The sequence below is a fragment of the Hirundo rustica genome, chromosome 2 (genome assembly GCF_015227805.2).
Source record: "Hirundo rustica isolate bHirRus1 chromosome 2, bHirRus1.pri.v3, whole genome shotgun sequence".
Lineage (NCBI taxonomy): Eukaryota > Metazoa > Chordata > Aves > Passeriformes > Hirundinidae > Hirundo > Hirundo rustica.
Genome location: NC_053451.1, coordinates 89,936,323 through 89,957,242, shown reverse-complemented (window position 1 = coordinate 89,957,242; position 20,920 = coordinate 89,936,323). Strand labels below are relative to the sequence as shown.

General features: G+C 38.9%; 1 long non-coding RNA gene across 1 annotated transcript in view; it reads right to left on the bottom strand.

Moving 5' to 3' along the window:
* The window catches only part of LOC120749686 (uncharacterized), a 74,571-nt gene that overhangs the window by 967 nt on the left and 52,684 nt on the right, over positions 1 to 20,920 (bottom strand). The gene's annotated exons all lie outside the window — the stretch shown is intronic.

Sequence of the window (20,920 nt, the reverse complement as noted above, 5' to 3'; positions counted from 1 at the left end):
TCTACACCTTTTTCAAACTGAAACTGTCACATCCTCCCTGTTTAGCCAGTCTAGTCTCCTTATTTTCCTGCTTATTTTTGAGTAACATGATGATCCATAATTGTGATTTGTCGCAGTGTCCCTCACGCCTAGCAGGCGTTGACCACAGGCTAGCTCAGTTCTGCACTGCTACTACGAGGATCGGTCGGGGTTATGGGCAGGGCGAGTAACCTCCTCCCGGTGGGTTCCTGGTTCCCCACACCAGCGAGTGGACCTGATGGAGTTACGACTGAGGCAACGGAAAAAGAGTCATCTCTCTTTGGGCCGGGTAGAAGGTAGTTTATTAAGGGGAATACGGCAAGGAGCTCCACCTCAGACCACTGCTGCCCAGAGAAAGCAGAGATCAAAGCCTTGCAGCCACTTATAAACAGGGGAGGATCCAGGGGTGGTGACAATGGGTCAGCCAAACAGGGAACACAGGGGTGTAACAGGGGGTGTCAACTTCTGAACCAAGAACAAATCACAAGAGGGGAGGAGGGGATTCCCTGGGCACCAGCCTATCACTCGATGCCTCTCCTGGATCTTTCCAGAATCCAGGGAAGGGTCTCAAAGTGACAGACAGAGTGACCACGAGGAGAGGGGGGGATTGACAGGGACAGGTGCAGGGGAGGAATCATTGGCATAAAACGTCTGGTTATATAACTAACTCATGGAGGGAAACTATTACAGAACACAGGGGGGTACAGTGGACTGAACCATTACAAAAATAATTTATAAATCTTACAAAAATAACTTAATAACTTAAAAAAGCAACCCTTGCACCACTACAGTGATTGGAGGAGGTTGTATTCAAAAGCTTGTCAGCTTTACAGAGCTTCTTCTCCCTTCAGAGGTTCTGCCCATGTGATCCCATGTAGCATTTTCCTGAATGAGGTGCATTCTGATCTTCTGAAGAGCAAAGACTATGTTCTGCTACTCTCCTACCTTAGGATGTTGTTCCACATTTTCATGGTCACAGTCAAAGCTGTTGTTGATCACCATGGCCCCAAGAATTTCTTTGATGTCAAGGGTAGATTTAACTGAGGTTTAAAAAATCCAGTCATGACCTGTGACTGGCATTAATATTTGTGACATTATATGTAAAAATTTTACATGCATAACAACAAACCAATATTCCCAAAATTCCTGAGGCAGGCCCAGTCTCTTCACTGGAAGAAGAGTAAGGGCAGGCATGAAAATACCCTGGTGTTAATATCACTGTAAATTAATCCCTGCCTTTTCATTAAGAATAGACAGGAAAAATATGAGATGAAGGAATTAAATGGGAATTTACTTGAATCTTAAGATTATTTTGATTCTTATAAACAGTTTCTTTCTTGCATGTATAGACTTAAGAAAAAAGTCTGGGGAAGTTAAGAAAAGTTTTTGCATCCACTGCCATTCTAGTTGAAGTTGGAGTAAATCAGTATTATTCTGTGACCATTTTTTTTTTTTTTTCTGACTAATTTCCTCCCTTCTCAGCAGGTGAAATCTACTGCCAGTTAGAAGCTCACAGTCAGTTCAGCATCCATTCTGATGCAAACTGAAAAAGGCAAGTCTCTTGCTGGCTGGGGACAATGAAGTCATTAATCAAAATCACTCTACATCTCCACTGATGAGAAAGAAAAAAGTCTGTCTACTATCAGGGTGCAAACTAGAATCACTGGGCTAAGAGTTCAGAAAAGGAGGCAATTTGGAACAAGTTCTATGGAAAATGATAGGAGGAGAAGCACATCTCCGAACTTCAAGATCTTGGGACTGACCTTTGGATTTTGTGGTAATTTAAAGTAGTTTCAAGGCTACCTTGAGGTATTGCTGATTCCTAAGAGCCACGAAGTCCTGATAACGATAGAATATACCTGGGGCACGGAAACTTGCAGGAAGTCCCTCTCCAGTAGTCCTGCCATCCAAACATCTTTGAAGTGGAACTTGCAGTGAGGGAAAGGGAAAAGCCATTACTACAGGATATCTGTACATCAGAGAAATCCTCAAAGAGATGCCTAAGCTGACTTTAAGGCTGCTTTGTGCTGATACTATGGCACAGAACAGGATGAATTCCCCCATGAATCTGTCTTATAAATATTCGTAGGAGATAATCTTGAATTCTTCAAAGTGTTTTAATGTGGAAATATTTAAAAAGGCATGTGAAGCTCTACACGCATGTTATTGGTCTAGTCCTGTCAGTCTGGAATTGGTCAATGGGAACTTACAGCCAAATACCTTTGAAAATGTCAATGACACCAATAGCTAGGGATCAACACTAAGTAACTAGGACTTTCTACAGAATATCCCTATATGTAGCAGGAATCATCTGCATGCAAGTAGCATAGGGAAGAAAGAGCACTAATAAAAAGGTTTAGATGTGTTACTGCTTCTTCTGTTACTACGTCTCTGACTTACACCAATCTCCTAAATGGTTTTCATGTAAGTCAAAACACCAATTTTTCTAGGTGAGTTTTTCTGTTATGTTTTCTATCTGCTGGCCTGTTGTAAACAGGACACAGAGTAATACAAGACTTACTGTACAGTTTCACCAACTTTTGCAAAACTTAAGTTTCCTTGTATCAAACAAACAAACAAACAAACAGTTCCTCTCTAATCTTCAGAAAACAAAGTGTTAACCCCCTGCCCCAGACTGGCAGGCTGCTGAGAAATTATTTCTCCACTGTGTTAGCCCTGAAGAATGATGACAGTTTTAATGCCAAAGCTATGAATTATTTCAGGGCTTGTTTCTTTAATGGGGACTTGGGTAGGGGGTGAAATGGTCAAAATATGAACTCTTTTTACAGTCTTGCTGCAAGAAGGTTCTATCTATACTTTTCAGCCTATATTCTGATTCATGTATAAATGGTTAATTCATAAAATGATATATGTCTTATCAAACGACAAAATAACATGCTCAGTTTGACAAGGCCAAAGGAAAAAAAAATGACAAATATGTACATGAAACCAGGAGTATTCTCCAAAAGGGCAGTAAATTCTCAATGGATTACTCCTTAGCAGAGCTAAACTGAAACAAAAACAATGCATCAAATCCAGTCTTGGGGATGAGTCCTGAAATGTACTGATCTCACTGAAGCCACCGGGATATGCAAGGGCCTACCATCTCTTGAGATCTGGCCTTGAACTTCAAATCAATTCTTTCATTTTACTTGCAAGCACTAATGCCAAAAAACAAGTTAAAAAAAAAAATTAAAAAAAAATTCCGCCCCTCAGGCTTTTCTTAAAGAGATTACCTCAGGCTTGACACTTTTATCCTTGGGATAGAATACTAGAGTTCATAAGAAAGTGAAATCTGAACCAAAATACTCAAGAAATTGAAAAGAGATATTATGAACACAATATTTAGTTGCTAATGACACCACTGAAAATAGGCATGTGTAACATGTGGCTAAATGACCACGTCTGCTCTAGCCTTTAGGTCAGAACTTTAATCTACACTTTAAGGATCCCACCAAAGGATTTAAGTAACTGAAAACACATATTGCTTCAAACTGGACCTCTCCTAATCTGCAGTTTTGATTTTTTCACTTATTGATGATTTCCTAGAAATGTAGCGTGGCCTGGGTTGGAAGGGACTTTAAAGGTCATCTAATTCCAATTCCATAATCGGATGCCCCATTCCTGGAAGTGTTTCAGGCTAGGTTGGTTGGAGCTTTTAGCAACCTGGTCTAGTGAAAGGGATCCCTGCCTATGGCAGGTGGTTGGAACCAGATGGTTTTTAAGGTCCTCTTCAACCCAGGCCATTTTGTGATTTCAAGATTTTATATTGCTCTCAGGTTTCCTCATGGCTGGGCTGTGACAGCCTTTGGAAAGATATCAAGCAGTATTAAGACAGATACATTTTGTCTGGATACAGTAGAGACATGCTAATATTTTCAAGAATTAATGCAGATTTCTAAATGCTAAAAGAAATATATTTTGACAGCTTTTTAGAGCTAAATTTTGAACATAACTTACCCTTAAACTTTCTGGTCACACTGCTAATGATCCTTTGACAGCAAGGTTGAATGACCAATATAGTCATACCTTTGCTTCTTAACCGTTTTTTGATCCACTAAAATGCTTATGTCTCATTACCTGGTTACTAAGTTTATTTAATACCTTTTCATAGACTGACTTTACCAAAATCCATCTGAAAGACTATATACATTGCATCAAGAAAACCCTCTTCTACACAATATTTCATTAACTGCTATAAATAAATTCATTGTTTTAGAGAGAGAGGTCACCAGTAATTCATTATTTTAATTGGAAAAAAATGATTTAAACAAAGATAGGAATCATGGGCTTGTCATAAATGCAAGCTTATAAAATCTTGTATTTCTCTCTTATGAAGTTTTCCTTTTCTAAGTTCAGTGAGAGCATCCTCATCATTGTTTGTATCATCAGGCACAAGTAGAGCATGTCCTCCTTGTACCAGCCTGATGAAAACTGTCAAGTCCTCTGTGCGACATTCTGTGACTTCTGCTCCAAAAGTGGACAACATCATGTGACAAGACAGTGCTGGTATGTTTATACCAGGCTTCAGAGCTGAACACTCATAAATTCACATGGCAGTAAATAGGCAAAAATAAATCTGACCTTTCTGAGCCAGGGGGCTATAAATTTTGCAAAAAGACAATAGGAAGCTTCACTGCAACCGATTGCAGCAACACAGATTATCTTTGGGGGTTTTTTTCTGTCTGGAAGTGCAGGAGATGCTGAGTTGTTAGTTCATTTAAGGAGATCTGAATGTAAGGTGAATCGATTGGTGGGTGATATATGAGATAAGTGAATGGGAAGAAATGAGAGTCAAGAATAGATAGATGATATTTTTTTCTTAATTTCTGTGTATAATTTTGGGACCAAACTAAAAAAAACAATACAAGCATATCCCTTATTCACTTTACTATTTTCCTTCTGACTTCTTTTTATACAATTCATATAAAAACATAACAGTATAGTTAAAAACAAGTTTCCAAGCCATGGAAAAAAACCAAAGTGAGATGTAATTACTTGCATCACAATAAATAATCCACAACAAACAGCAATAAATGCACACACTTGCCTCTGCACAGTACTCAACAGGTACAGTCTTGTTAGGATGTAGGGTATGAATTCAAGCATTTTATGGGACAAAATTCAAATATCTGTTTCTGCTGTTGGTCTGCCCCAGTCTGTCTTCCCAGCTATGCCTTACTGTGTCACAGGATTTCTCCAGGATGAAGTGCATGTCTGGGGCTGGTGGCCAAGCTGGTCATGCCTGTGGTGGCCACCCTGCTGGGATGCCTTTATTCTTCACGGTGTGCACACCACTAAAGTCTCATTTCTGTAACAAAGCTGAGTTCTTTTGTCTAAACATCAGGGTCATTAGCAGGTATGGGACAGCTGGCACATGACATTTGGCTCTTTTTTCTGTCTTCCTCCATCCAGCCAGTTCTAGGTTTGTCCTTGTGACTAAGTAGGGAATAGGCAGTGAAGTGCATCAATACTGAGCTCAGAGGAAGTGGGAAGGGGTGTGAAAATTTCCTAGCACCCAACTGCCAAAAGCAAGGTCATATCAGCATGCCTACTTCATGAGCCTCTTGCAGATTTGCAAGTTGCTGAACTGCCTCATGAAGGAGATTTTATGACCCCCATGTGCTCTCTCAGCAGAAGTGAGCAAGTCAGTGTCAGCAGCCAACGAGGCCCAAAGGATGACAAACACCTCTCTCACTCTCTACCTCTGTATGGGTGCTCCTTATCTCTTGCTTTCCCTGTGCCTGGGAAAGTGGGGAGAAAAAGTACATGTCCCAAAGCACAGCAATCCCAAAATAGCTCTGCAACCTATATCACTAAAGAGGAAGGGTTAACTCACAATAATTTACTTTGTAAACCAAAGTCTGTCTGTCTTGAAGGATTGTGTACCATCTTCATCAGCACATCAGTACCTTCTTCAGCACAATGCTGAATCACAAGTGGCTAAGGAAGGATAAGATTTTGGAGCCTAGAACAAGCCAATGAGAACCTGTTTATGCTAGTGGAAATCTTTTGAGTATTTTAAAAACAAATGTTCAGCAAAACCTATTTCCATGGCTGAAAAAGAAAGAACAAGAACCAGAACTAAAAAGAAGATAAAGCTATTAAAATTGTGGCTAACTCATGACTTCACTCTTTTTCCATCTTACCACTGAATTTTGTAGGTAAATCCTACTGTGATTGTAATTCTATTTAAACAAACACATTTAAATATAAAACACATATACATAGGACAAATTACAATTATCGAGACCTAGGAATAGAATATAATCAATTGACATTTTCTAGGGTTGGTTGGCAGACTCCTAATGTTAATTCTATGTGTTGATTTACGATGCTAGAATTTAATCTTGTCATGAGATAGGATTGCAGTCACTAGAGATGAAGAAAACTTATTCATTTATTTCACTGACAGATAAAGTTCAGCAGCTAAGGACAACAAGAAAAATATATGCTGAAACTTTTCAGGTTTTCCAAATTATACTTTTTTTTTTTTTTTTTTTTTTTTTTTTTTTTTTTTTTTTTTCCATTACATCCTATTGTGTTTTCTGGTTTTGTGTGGTTATTTTCTGTTAATATTCTTTCTCAGTTATTTTGGTTACTAAAATTGACATGAAAGAGAGAGTAAGAAATGGGAGATATTTCAAAACATAATCCTCATGATGTAGGCATTAAAAAACATTTAAAAATCATTCCATATAGTCCTTTTTGATAGTCAAAATTAAAGAGGATGAAGAAAAAAGATAGCTGCCATGGGAGAGCAAAAGCATGAACACATACTTCAGATATTTCAGGCCCTGCTTGAGTACCTCATCAGTAGATAGGCTGGACAGAAAATCCATCTCATTGTTTTGTCTTTTGCCCATCTGCAGAACTCCTCTAGATGCAGAGCTGCTGTCTGCCACTCTCTTATGGACAGACATGATCAGTGCTTTGTTCTCTAGTGGTTTCTTACACAGTGGAAGAACTGGTGTGGCTGATGCTGGTTAAACTATACCTTCCTGACTTTCAGAGTTTTAATAAAAATACTAGATGCCTTTTTCCTCCTTAGAAATACATTTGATTTATTATGCTCTATGGACATTTATTTCAGCACAAAGAGAATGAGTGGATTAGTTTATGTAGTCTAATATAATTAATAGAAGATGCTATAATGACTAAGGCAAACAAGATTTCAGTCAGTGAATTGAAATGCAGGAAAATTCTTGAGAAGTCAAAATATACAGATCGTATGTATATAACTTTTTTTAGAGCATTTGCTCTGTCCAAATGTTCAGAATGCTGACTAGCAAGTAGTTTACACTGGCTATGAAAAAAGACTTTTTTTTTTTTTAATCAACATTTTTCTACCTCCACTTCCTGAAATTGCCATTAAAAGCTATAATTTATAAATGACAGAGAAATACTGAAAACTTTTTGCTCAAAAATTGCAAATTATTACATTAATAGGAATACCAGATTAAACTTAATTTACTGGGCTAAAACTTCATTCAATCGAGTACAATTTTTCTTGAAGTTACCTGACCTCACCTCCATGTATTACTGGAGAAGAGTTTAGTTGTAGAACAATTCTTTCAAGAGCTGAACAATGAAAAAAAAAAAGAGATTTAACAATGTCTAAAACTCCAAAGGATTTATCATCCATTAATTTCTCTAACATCATTTTAGATACTTTTTTTTTTGGTCTTTCATCATTAATGAATTCTACTTCTTCATTCAGTGAGAAAAAAAGAGTGCTTTTCTCATCCATTTTATACTTGGCATTTAATATTTTCAGTGGGTGACCACTTGTTCTCCAGCTATAAAAAACAATATTCCCATTTTCCAAATGGACTTCTAGATGCTGGTCATATCCCCCTGCTGCTAAAGAGTATCAGACTATAGAGTCTTCCTCATAAAGAAACTACCCCATCCTACTAATCTTTCTCAATTTGCTCCTCTCTTACTGTTTTCCCCTAAATTTCCTATAATCTAGGAAAATTCTAGTAAGCTAAACTGCACCTAATACTAAGGATCAGATTTGTTTGTCTTTCTGGATTCTTCTTGTCATTGAGTTAATACTTGCTGAGAAACAACCTCCACTCCAGCGTATGTTTCCCGAGTGGTAGCAGTTAGCTTAGTCTGCATCATATATACACCTCCATGTAGCCGTTCACTGAACTTCATTTACTGTTGACATACGAATATTTTCTGAAATACTCTATCATTAGTATCAGTTTTGAGTGCCTTGAGTTACTTTGTCTCACGCATTTTGTCACCTGACTATTTGCACTCTGTTTGAGGTCATTAATTAACACACTGGACAACACTTATGCCTAGGGCACAGAGAACCCTGCTGTTAATAGCTTTTCATTGTGAAAACAGACCCTTTATTCCTACCCAGCTTTTCATCACTCTTAACCAATTATTAATCCAAGAGATGGTCTTCCTTCTTACCCATGACAGCTTAATTTCTTTAGACAGCTCTTCTAAGGGACTTTGTTGAATGCTTTTTCAAAATGTAAGTACAGAGTCATTGGGTCACCATAATCCCTAGCCATTATGACTCCTCAAAGAACTTCTATTGATCTGTGAGAGTGGACTCCCCTGACAGAAGCTCCGTTGGTTTTTCCCTGTAATATATCATATTTATCCAGATATTTTTTATTTCTCTCCTTTGTTACAGTTTCTTTCATCTACCTGATATGGAAGTCAGACTCACTCTACCTGTCTGAATCATTTGTGACACCTCTTTCAAAGACTGAGAACTCATTAACTGACTACTTCCCTAGCACTGAAACTCATAAAGCAATGTCTCACATACACCTCGGCTGATAGCTCATTGTTTAATGTCTGTGTTCCATGAGGATTCTCTGGAGAATGTTGTTGAAGGCTTCAGCCTTCTTATCAAATTTCATAATAGCAACCCATTCCTAAGATCAAAATTTTTAGTAATTTTAAATTACTCAAAATGGACCAGTCTGGGTGCAGCAAGGCCTGGACTTTTGATATACTAAGTAGTAGCCCTGGCAGTATGATATGTGACCAAGTCTAGTTTCCACTTTTTAGTCTAGAAACATGTCTTTTGGAAATGACAGCTTCCACCTCACAGAGGACAGTATTTGTCATTTTTACCTATTTACATTTCGTAATTTAGTAAGCAAGAAGATGTCTTTTGATATGGCTGTGATACTGTATCATACAGATACATATGCGGGCATTTAGTTAGCACATCTGTTTTTGTTATTGGTAAGAAAGTAAGAAGAAAATGGTGCAATAACTGCCCTTATATTTTCCTAAATATAATTGTTGTGCTAGTAAGGTTGTTTTTCAAGAGCATATGTTTTTCAGATTTTGCTAAACTCCTGTTTACATTGATTTGATATCCCAAATCAATGACTGCAAGCCTTTATGCCAGACTTTGAGGATACTAGAGGTAGATGTTGAATGCATGAAAAATATGTCATTTCAGAATTCTGTATTTGCCTTAATAGCCTGCTTGGGAAAACAGAAAACAAAACCCTTACAGTGATCACCACAGAAGAAGTGTGGAAGGGAAAGAGGAGGGCTGAGAAAAGACAGAGAGCAAGAGTAAGAAATGACCACCATTTGCCACAGGAAGCAAAATGAAAGATGAAAGGTAGTCAGCTAACAATATCTTTAACATATATTTGTTTACTGTTGAAAACCAGCTACGTGTATATTTCCAGGGAACAATGCATTACAATATGAAAAATTAATATAAAACTACATTTAAATAACTAATGTGTTGGCACTAGAACTGATGCAGACCCAGGAGGAATGTGGTTCCCTTGTTAAAGTAAGTTCATTAGCATAAGAAGCACAAATATGAAGGGAAGGAAGGGAGGAGGGTTCCCATGTTAATAAATATTTACTTCATGGTTCCTGAATGACAGAAAAGCTAGGAAGGAGAAAGTTCCAGCAAGCATTCAAACCTTAACTAGAAAATGAAATCGGAAGCTTGAACCTAAATTTTGAGCTCCTTGTTTTTACTTAGCATGAGTCACAAAATATAAATTCCCCCTAGTTTTTCCTGCAAAGTTTGATTATGTGAGTAAATAAGAATGGCTCCCACTACCCAGCCTTTTGTCTACATTGAGGTCAGAATATGTACTTGTTTCTTCTGTAATTTTTTTCCACAATCAAAAGAAAAAAGTGGAAATATTGTTCTCAGTAATGCTACTGTATATTTTTATAGTACATTTTATTCTAAAAGATCCCTTATGTTTTCTCTGAGAATACGAACCATTTCATCTGCCTCTAAAATACAGCTAGCTGTCAAACGCCTCTAACACTACACAACTCTGGGTAATATCAAACAATAATTTAAATTAAACAGGTAAAAGACAGGTAAGAAAATGTGAGAGATGGAAAAGAATAAACCAGTGATGGTTTGCAAGTGCCTAACCACTTGATTTAAGGTCTCTGTCACTGGCATGCTGTCACATATATCGACTGAAAGGAAAGAGAGAGAAATGGGGTCCAAATAGAATCAACCCAAAAATATCAGCTTTTTTTGGAAGGCTCCTCCATAGGACTGATCCAGCTATCTCCTATTTCACTTAGGAGCTCTAAAGACAATATGCTCAAAGGTAGCTAGCTCCATATTGATTGTGAGGAGGGGAAGCCTCATTTTGGGAAGTGAGGGGGAATGTGGGGGATTCCCACATTCCCCACAGTTACCTCCATTTCTTTTAAATGCCATGGCTGAAAAGATGAGTATGTATTAATGAAATTAGTTAACTTACAAATTATACTTCAAGACAGCTGGGATTTGGTTTCCTTTGTGTATTCTCTTACTGGACACACCACTCACATCATGCTCCCGTTGCATTAGGTTGGCAACTGCTGCCTTATGTAAGGAAACATAAGAAAGATGATGCATGTGTGCCGCTATAGACTTACACCCTTTCAGAGTCTCTCTGAGCACAGCCATTGCTGGTTTGTGGGAGCAGGCTGGAAGCAATGAGCCAAACTCATGCTTTATGGACTTTCCAGCATTTACTCTGTATAAACTTGCATGGTGTAAATTAAAGGATGTCTTTTAGCCCTTGAGCTAACTGCTGTGAGGGAATTTAATAAAGTAACTTTAATGGGAAGTGGTAAAACACATTTTTGAGCTGAAAAGGTAGAGAATTAGAAACATGGAAATGTGTGCAATCTGATTAATGGCTCCGTGAGCTTCCACATGCGTGTTCAATAGAGAAATAGAAACAGTGTCTGCTTCTAAAATAAATATAAAACCCCTTCAAAGTACAAGTCTAAGATAGATTTTCCCTTTTAATGCCTTCTATTTCATAACCCCAGTGATGCTCAGCATCTGCTGTCTGTTTTCACAGCCTACACTGACACAGTAATGTCTAAGACCAGTTTTTGCTATCCAAAGTTCCCAACCATACGGGAGTCAGCAGCCTTTTGAGAGAGTTGTAGTGTCTGTCTTTTGAAACACTGCTGCCAGTGTTGGGATTCATAACCTCTTTGATGAAGATGGCCCTAGAGGTGTGCTGGCAATGGTGCCTCATGCACCTGCACACATTGAGAGGGATGTCTGGCTTGGTCACCTGTTAGGGAGGGCTGGCACTGGAAAAATAAAGCTCAGAATAAACTCATGGAGAAATTTTCAGATGCCACTACTGAAGTTGCAGCCAATATTTAAAAAAATTGAACAAGAGTGGGCTCCAACCCATGTGCCCATCCCTTGAAATATGAGGGTCCGGCTGCCATGAGAAATACACGCTCGGAAATACACGCTGCCCGGGAGAGGGGGGTACCCAGCCACACAAACCTTGCCATAGACACACAAATTGTCAAACATGAAAAAGGAAACCAAAGCAGATTCACAGATTAACCCTAATAAAGGAAAAAGGGTATTATATACATCAAGGGCAAGTGCTACTCAGGAATGTAGCTATACTCCAGAAAAACAAAGCATTGCATGTTTAAATAACTGTGAGAGGTAGTTAAAGTGCTGGAGCTGTGCCAAAGTAAAAGTTGTAAAACTGGATTGATTTTTGCTACAGCTTGCTAAGGGCTCCCTAGAGCAAGGATGCAATGCTCAAAAATAATAATTGATAGCCCGAAAAAAATATTTCTGATAAGTGTGCAAGTGTAACACAGAACCCTGTCTGAGACGAAGCAAGTTTTTCGTCCCAGCTAACCTGAATACTGGAGTGACCCAGATTTGCTGTTCTCTTCCCTGACTGCAGTCACATCCTTCAGCAGCAAAGAAAATGGTGCTGGGCTTTGAACGGGTTTTTTTTGCTAAATGCAGTGGTGGAAAAGTAATTACTCAAAAGCCAGACCAGTGCATATGTAGGGGGAGGGCTCTGGGGGAGCAGGGAATTCACATTCATTAATAGCACCCCAGCAATCCCTAAGGGAAGAGGAGTTAGTGCTAATCTAACCTCTTCTCAGCCTTCACCTTAGAATGGTGACCACCTCAAGCTCTGTGTATATGTGTGTAAATTGCTTAAGATTCAATTGAACACATTAAGTTTTAAAAAGGATTTAAGTGAAATTTTTCAATAGCTTCTGAAAGGGGATAATTTATTAACTCTGAGTAAATTAAAATCTCAAGCAGGGGTAAAGACTTTAGAGATTACTTTAACACATTTTATATGCTTTCAACACAACTGTTTCTTTAAATGGTCCAAAAATCAGCTAATTTTGTCCTATTTAGTAAATTACCTCCTAAGGCTGTAATGTTACAGATTACAATTGCTAGAAAAAGTTGTGCCTTATCAAATAGGAATAAACTGCATTTTTACAGGTTTAAATATAATGCTTTTTTTCCTCCTCTGTGTTCATAATTCAGGCTGGTAAAATGCTGTGTTAAAATAATGCCAAGAAGGGAGTATATCTTTTACATTCTTGTTAGGTCAGATGATAGTGCAACAGAATGTCATGGCTACATCTCCCATATACCATACTAGCAATTTAGAGTCTATTTCGTCTTTGAGATCAGACATATGATCAAATTACTCTGGTTAACTGTCTCAATAAATGTCTGTGCAAATGCTCTTAGCCCATGGCACACAGAGAGTAATTTGGCTTAGGTTAGCCCCTTTTCACTGTGGGCTAACGTATGTCACATTATCTTGTATTTGTAGTGGACAGTTACCACAGCCTTGTTGATGTGCAATAACATGCTGTGCTGAGCCTATTTGATTATGGCTGACTCTTGAATTTGTCTATGAAACCACTGGTTTCCAGGTTTAAGGTCTCTTTGGGGAGGATGGCAGGAAAAACATTGGCTCTGAACAAAAGCCGTGCACATCCATCCTTTACACAGTCAACAGGCTGCTTTTCAAGTAGTTTCCTTTATGGCAAGAAATCACACTGCCTGCTCAGCAGAGGAGCTGGCTTGGCTTTAGGCAGCTCTATAGCTATCAGCAGCTGGGAAGCCAAAGACCATGTTTCAAAACCAGAAATCAGTTTACATAGGGAAAAGGTTTAGAATGACAGTTCTTTTAAACCACAGAAGTCAGCTGTTTCATACATCACTGCCTTAAGGTTGTTTCTGCTGCTCATGAGTATTTTTGTGGTAGTAAATTTAACAGTGAAAGAAGTGGGATTGGAACTTGATGATTCATTTTGGAAAGGTTGATTGGTCTCTGAGAGGATTTCTTCCTGGGCCACCTGCTAGTCTTTAATCTACTCCTGAGAAGGATTCAGGAAATAGCAAAGATTTGGGAGGTGGTGGCTGGGAGGTGTTTGAACTAGCCGGTCCATCTCAAAAGAAAAGCACGTGAATGAGTGCCACTCTGTGCCAGTTTGCCTCACTGTGGAATTCGTTTAATCTTTTCCTCTCTCCCATTCCTAAATCTTGTCCATCTCTATGTTTTGTGGTGTGCTGGGATTGGCCTGCTGAAGTAGAAGGAGAGCTCAGCTGAAGATTGTGGGAAAACCCTTTTAGTAGTGGTGAGCCATAAACTCACTCCCAAGATTCCCCTGGTTGCTCTATGCAGATTGTTACAAGGGAGTTCTCAGTTCTCCCTATTATTATTGGCTGCTTTTTGCCACAGAAATTTTAATATTCCTAATCCTCCTTCCCTATTGGACCCTTCCCTCAACCCTGCCTTAATTCTTCCCTATATTTAAATGTATAAATAACTCTGTTTTACCCTGGACCCTGGTCTTTTCCTGTCCATCCCTTGTACTGTGCACACCGCCCTGTTCGTTATTTTTCCATTATTAAAGTTCTGTTACCAGATAAGTGGATCAGACTGGTCTCTCTCATCAAAGTTTCCAGTAGCTGATTGTCCCAATGATGTGGCAGCCGGACCAGTTATCTGGGCCAGGACCGGGCAGCTGCAGTGGTGGTTTTATGTTCTTTGGCACCCTGGCTCTTGCTTTTGGGCAAAGGCTCGTCACTAGTTCACTTCTCACACATTGGGCTCTCAAGGGTCAGATAAATCCTGAAATGCACTGTGGACTTTTTACCGTATAAAATCAAGAGATTGAAAGTAGTGGCCACATTAAAATCATTAAATATAAAGAGAATCTAGAACATACTTGACGGTATATTATAGAAGGCATGGACTTTTAAAGCCCAACACCCTAATATTGTAGACTTAGAAACTGAATTTGCAGGATGCTTACAAGATTCTTTCATTTACTTTTTTTACTGAATTTACTCTCCAATTTTAGCTAAGATTTAACTGCATTAATACAAATTTAATACTTAACCTTTAAAATTATGCACTGACCACTTTTCACACTTGTTTTATGAAACTGTCAAAATATTTTTCATTCCTTCTCTTAAAAATTTTTGGATCTGTAAATAGAAACATTTATTTTTATATTCTATCAACTATTGGAAGCCTTCAGGCTGGAACACATATTGTACACTAAAAGAGATACTGAAACACAGAAATGTCAAATAAACACTGTTTCAAGAGACAGAATCTACCATTTATCTGCCCTCGTGCAAGAATCTTTCTTATGGTCATGGTCACTAGGAATGTGTCTGACTAGCAAAGGAGAAGGGGTGACATTTCATTGGTTTCAGTGGGATCAAGGTTTCAACAATTTGCTTCTTCCTATAATTGAAATCTTATGAGAATTTCTAATATGTTGCTTTAAGCACATTCAAAGCTGATGCAAGTTTGTCTTTCAGTATTTTTCCCAGATGTTTGTGTATCTAACAGTATCCCTAAATAGGTGCTACATTAATAACTCCAACAGTTTTGTTTGTGTGAAAGAATCTAATTTTAGAAAACCCTTAGATAACTTAGAGTGAAAGATTCACCATAACTGGTGCTTTATAAATCTTCCTGTCTGGATGGATGAATGAAATACAAGATTCTGGTTTTATTTTTACTTACCCAGGGGTTGAGACTACCACGAAAAACAAATGGATATTTTTAAGAACAGTGAGATAAACCCCATCTAATCACAACACTTTGAAATTTTTTTGCTGCTTACTGAAGGTACATAGCATATGACTTTTTTCTAGATGACCTGATTCTCAAGTACGGAACAGTGAGGACTGAAAAGCAAGGCAAGAGCTAAAGATAAATATTTTTTTTAAAAAAATATGCATTTATTTGAGCTATGGATGAATAAAATATAGGGTACATAAAAGTGTCAGATACTAAGATACTAGCCTACCTTCTAGTAGGCTGGTAGATTGCACAGTCTGGACTTTCACAGCTACAGTATTTTCTCATGCATGTGGCTACACTAAGAATACTAAAATTACCTAGATTTAAAAAACGATATTGACAGAGCACCTAAGTAATTATGAAACACTCAGATACACATAAATGACATCTTCTGACAAAGTGTTTTGAAACGAAGTGCAAAAGCTTTCATTCTCTACTTGCATTGATGTAAATCAGAGGAAAGTTTTTGGGGTGAAAGTTTGACTATACAGATGCCCACAATAAAACTGAAGAGAGGGTGATGGCAAGCTTGATTTGATATAACCTTAAACTCATGGGTGCAGTCACAAAATTACGTTTATTCACTCTCATCTTTGAAAAATTATTAATAAAGACACAGATATTCAGGCTGCAGAGGTCTCTTGAATGCTTTCTGTTGATGTCCTCTCTGGTGGAGGCTGTGTGAAACACAAAAGAAATTTGTGTTTCTTCATTAAAACAGACAAAGCCATGTCCAGATAAAGTCTATCGGGGTTTGCCTATGCTGATGTATTGAGAATGTCAGGAACCAGTTCAGACGTAGGAATTTTATCCTCTGTCGTGCTGATTTTCCTGTTATTCCCTGCTTTCAGGCATATTTTCAGCAGACTTGGTACCATCAGACAATGCTATTGTGCCAAACTCTATGGCCTGCCACATGTGTGGTCACTTGGATGGTAGAACAGTAACCAGTCTCGTTGGCTTCAGCACAACCCTCTGTGATGTCAGATTCTTTGAACTGAAATAAAGAGGAGCTTTAGGGTCATGAAGACATTGTATGGAGTCTAGAGGATTGCCAGGGTCAAGAGCTATTACTTCACAGGCCCCACCTGCTCTAGACAGGATTAGTCTGAAGCAATGTGAAAGCCAATCAATCGATGCCACACAGACTACTGCCTACAGTTCCTGGGGGAGGATATTTTCTACCTGTTTTCAGATTTTAAATTAAATGAAGAATAATTTGACGGGCTGGAAAGCTAATGCAAATCATGGGAAAAGTATATGTTCTGATTCTTTTAGTTTTATTTTAATACAGTTGCACTTCCTGTAAAATACAAGGCAAATGGCACTTAGATGGTAAAAAAGATGAGCAGATTTTTTTGTTATTGTAAGACAGATGTAAAAGAGTTATGTCTGAGAGAAAAAGGAGCAGTCAGAAACTGGTCAGGGTCCCAGCTGAATGTAATGTTGTTTTGGAGCCATGTCCTTTACTAAACTTGCCCTTCCTACTTTTTTTTTACAGAGGCTCTGACAAACATGGCATATCAGTGTGGTTATATGCAGTCACACTAATTTATCTTAGCTAACAAGCATGATGCAATTTGCACATTTTTAATGCAGACTGCTTCCAATAACCATCATTAATAACATTGTCTTCATTACAGGAGAGTAAGGCTCCTCCTGTATGGTGTCACTTATGCCTAGGATTAGATTTCATCTCACAACTTTAGCTGTCAAGTTTAAGCCACTCACCACAGTCTTCTTTTGTAGTCACTGGAGAGAGCCATCTCCAAAGGATGGTTCCTTCCACCTGTCTTGTCTATGGATGGGGTGAATCGCCTTTTGGAGGTGCCTATCTCTCTCCATGTCTAGAGATGGAGTCTAGCTGACTTTAAATTACAGACATCCAACAGTGACTTCTAACTTACAGACACTGAAAGTGAAATGAATCCCACCTTCTGCATACTGTACTTTAAGTAGTTCTCTGCTTGGTGTAAAGAGGATTGAAAGAAGATTTCTCTAAGTGCAAGCATGATTTTGTTGCTGCTGCTAGGAGTGCTTTGCTTTCTGCTTTTGCCTTCCTGAGATGCTGACAGCTCTGATGTTAATAATGGAGCACCAGTCGGGCTTCAGCGATTTGCAGAAAAAAAGCAAGTTATGTAATTTTTTTTAGGTAATAGCTGCAGTCGGAAAGAATTGGCCTGAAACTGTCTAAAGCTGAGAGAATCTTCCGTGTTAAATAGTTTAATTTCAGTATATTATAACCATGACTTGAATAAAAGAAAAAGAAATCTAACCTATTTCATATGCTGTATTAAGTATCTGCATTTGTTCCTAATATTCTTAATTATGTCAATTTGAAAATTTCAGCACACCATTTTCAAGTGCGAATTTAGGGAGAAAATTTGGCAATCTACTACTGCAAATTCATACTTTAGTTGAAAAAAGCAGCCCACATACACTTGTGGTGATAAAATAGCATTTCATGAATTAGACAAAGAATTTTGATGTTGATAAATAGAATGGCTGCATGATGTATCACTTGATGCTCTCCCAGCACTTATCCATGGCCTGGATTCATCCTTGCTTTTCTTTCTAAATTTCACAAGTCTGTGTATACATTAAAACAAACAAACAAACAAACAAAACCACCCAAAACAAAAGAGAAGAAGCAGCTTCATATGAGAATTTACTTCAGAAATATGAGAAAACTGGTTTTGAAAGGAAAAACTCTTCATGAGGTTGCCAAGACATGTAATTTAATCATGCACTTTGCAACAATCAGTATTTTTAGTGTCTTAGCTTCAAAAATCCTGTTATTACCTGATAATCACTATTTTTATTAAAGAAAAACATTCCTAATGGTATTGACTGCAGAGGAAAATTCAAAAAATATGAGCTGTAAAAGCTTAAATCAAGAAGGTGGAAAGTGAAAAGGAGCAATTAATGTAACACTTTATAATTTTTGGAGGCTCAACTTGATTTCTTTTCCCCCTCAACCGAAGTACAGATTTCCCATAGGATTTTCTTTTTAGGATCACAGTTGTTGATGAGGTTGAAGTGAGACAGGGCTGTGTGATAAATTCATGCTTACCCAAGGTGTCAAACTAAACACAATGCGTCCCTCTAGGTTCAGATAATTTCTAAGGCAGGGTTCTTGCAGGATGGATAAACCTGAAAGCGTTCCTGCCCATGGCAAGGGTGTTGGAATTTGATGATTGGAAAGTCCCTTCCAGTTCTGCGGTTCTATGATTTATATGGAGCTCGCTCCATTTTGTAACAAGGCCTTTGAAACAGTTTGCAGAAAACTAGAAAGGTAATCTGTCCTGAGCTGGGATGCTGCAAAGAGGGGAATGTCATCCTAAAAGATGAAAAACAAACAAAAATTCTTCCTGGAAAAAAAAAAAAAATTGTAAGGCACAGGTCTAAATTTAGATCCTTAAATGAAGTGCCTGAGGTAGGAGGTTGATTTCAAAAGGCTTCCTGTCTAATCCATAGAAAGGGTGAGACAGTCCAGTAAAACACCTTAGTGAAGTTTCTGCTTTGAACTGGATATTTAGAAAGCCTGCCCTCCTGAAGGTGTCTTTCAGTGTCCATCTTCCTGGAGCATAATGCAGACCTCATATTGAGCAGTGATCCTTGTTACATTGTGTCACTGGTATGGGACATGTGGTGGCAAAGGAGCAGGAAAATGAACAATCCCAAGACCTGTGTGGATATGGCTATGCTCTGCGATATTATTTGCTCCAAAGTCATTGAAGAAGGGCTTGCTTTCGGCAAGTATTTGGAACTACAGGGGAAAGAGGAAGTCTGGAAAGTTCTGCTGTTCTGCTTCACACTTCACAGAGAATGTATGAAGGAAAATAGTAATGTTTAGACTAAATTCTTAACTGGCTGGCATCTTCATTTAGGGTTTTCGAGTAACTGACCTGGGTTATGCTGGATCTCAGCAATCATCCAGGAATGTGAGATGGAAACCTGCATTGCCCCAGCAAGACAGATGCCCCTCACCAAGAGTCCTTGGTGGCTTGACCTAGGCTGGATGCCAGGTGCCCACTACTCCAGGTGCTCTATAAATCCCCTCCTCAACTGGGCAGGGAGAGAAAATATAACTAAAAGCTCATGAGGTGAGACAAGGATGGACAGAGATCACTCACTGGTTACTATCAAGGTCAAAACAGACTTGGGGAAATTAACTGTACAGATCACCAATTAAAATCAGAGTAGGATAATGAGAAGTAAAGCAAATCTTTAAAACACCTTCTTGACATCCCTCCCTTCTTCCCAGGCTTAACCTTATTCCCAGTTCTCTACCTCCTCTTGCCCCACAGTTGTTCAGGGAGATGGAGAATAGCGATTACAGTCAATTCATGTTGTTTCTGTCATTGCTTCCTCCTCACGGACAGGAGTTCTATCCCTGCTCTAGCATGGGATCCCACCCACATGAGACAGCTCCTCATGAACTACTCCAGTGTGGGTCCCTTTCCATGGGGTGCAGTCCTTTAGGAACTTTAGAATACTTCAGTGTGTGTTCCCCACAGAGTCACAAGTCCCACCAGGAAATCTGCCCTAGCATGGGTTCCTCTCTCCACAGGTCCACAGGTCCCCACCAGGAGCCTGCTCTGGTGCGGGCTTCCCATGAGGTCACAACCATCCACCTGCTCCAGTGTGGCCCTCCTCCATGGGATCCAGGTGGATCTCTGCACCCCCATGGACCGCCAAGAACTGCCAGGGCACAGCTGCCTCACCATGATCTTCACCATGGACTGCAGTGAAATCTTTGCCCCAGAACCTGGACCACCTCCTCCCACTCCTTCTGCACTGACCTTGGCATATGAAAAATTGTGTCTCTCACACTTTCTCACTCCACTCATCTCTGGTTGCAATTCCTCCTCCATAATAGCTGTTTTTCCTTCTTAAATATCTTATCACAGAGACGCTGCTGATGGGCTTGGCCTTGGCAAGTGGCAAGTCCTTCTTGAAGACAGCTGGCATTAGCTCTCTCAAACATGGGGGAAGCTTCTGGAAGTGTCTCAGAGGAGCCATCCCTGTAATTCCCTCAAGAATGCATGCAAACCTAATAAAGAGCCACAAAAAGCTGAATGCTCAGGAAGTTCATTAAACTCATATGTCCACTGCATTTTTGAAAATGAACAAGAAGAGTGATTGACCATCTTCCTGAGAGATTTGTTGTGTTTTTCATTAAAAAAAAAAAAAAACAAAACACCAAACCCCCCCCCCCCCCCCAACCAACAAACTATTGAAGTTGCAATTATACTGCACTACAATGTAAATATATGTTCCTCTTGATTGTTGAACTTTGACACTGGTGCTACTATGTATGTTTAGTGAAGTCTATTCCATATCAGATTGTCTTTACTGCAGTGAATATCAGACCCTGCATTCTGCAAAACATAATTTTGTTTTACCCAACAGATTTTAGTTTAGAAACAACTGGGTAACTTCAGTGACTGCTGTTTTTAGGTTAAGCAGTCCAAAATCTGTGCTCAATTGGAAAAAAAAGTTCAGGATTAACA